The sequence below is a fragment of the Solanum tuberosum genome, unplaced genomic scaffold, assembly GCF_000226075.1.
Source record: "Solanum tuberosum cultivar DM 1-3 516 R44 unplaced genomic scaffold, SolTub_3.0 scf00191, whole genome shotgun sequence".
Lineage (NCBI taxonomy): Eukaryota > Viridiplantae > Streptophyta > Magnoliopsida > Solanales > Solanaceae > Solanum > Solanum tuberosum.
Window position 1 is genome coordinate 1,053,590 of NW_006239117.1, and position 1,027 is coordinate 1,054,616.

Below are 1,027 nucleotides of genomic sequence, written 5' to 3' on the forward strand. Positions count from 1 at the left end.
ATGTCACGATCCGAGTCTACACCCTGGACGTGGCCGGCACTCGAAGACCATAGATGGTCCCCAAGCGAACCCCTATCCTGGCTGACTACAAGCGGAAAACTGATTCAACCATACAAAAGCTTAAAAATTGAACAAAATTCATGAAACTGAAATACAAAACTTTAACTCAAATGAAAAACTGAATAAAAATAAATTATTCAACTCGCCATAAAATAGGCAACTTAAGTCTTTAAAACATTTAATAAAATAAATGATACAGACTTCTCAACTATACTGGCTATCTATGAAGCCTCTAACTAATAACGATGGGAGTCGGGACAGGACCCATGACATCCTGACTGAAGTGAAAAGTAAATGAAATCCTTCGGAAGCAAGGAGGCTCACCATAGCTAACTCGAACTCTCGGATGTATCAATGAAGCTCCTATTGATGATCTTGAATACCTGTGTCTGCATCATGAGAAGATGCAGGCCAAATGACTCAGTACGTGGAATGTACGAGCATGTAATAGGAATTCTAAAGCATAGCATAAGCTTGAAACTTGATAAAAGGAAACATACTTACCTCTTTTCAATCTTACTCAACTCAAGGAATACTCCAAACTACTCAAAACTACTCAAACTTACTCAACTCAGAAGTACTCAAGGATAAGATACTCAACTCAGAGATTAGATACTCAACTCAAGGATATGATATTCGACTCTGGGTACTCAACTTTGGATACTCAACTCTGGATACTCAGCTCAATATAAAGCAAGAATACACATGCAATATATGGAAAACTTATAAAACAGTAAAACAACTCAGTTCGTTAAAGAAAATGCAATAACAAACTCAACTTTTCTCATATAAGAAAATAATATAATTTCTGTGGGAGTTTCTCTAACCGACAACCATCATTTAAGAGCTATAGTGATGACACAACACTTTACCTCACGCTGCCAAGGACCATCCTATACCCTGCCATCATCATAGAACCTGAACTACTAAGTGGATCCACTAGTCTATGCTAAAAAGCACTTAAGGA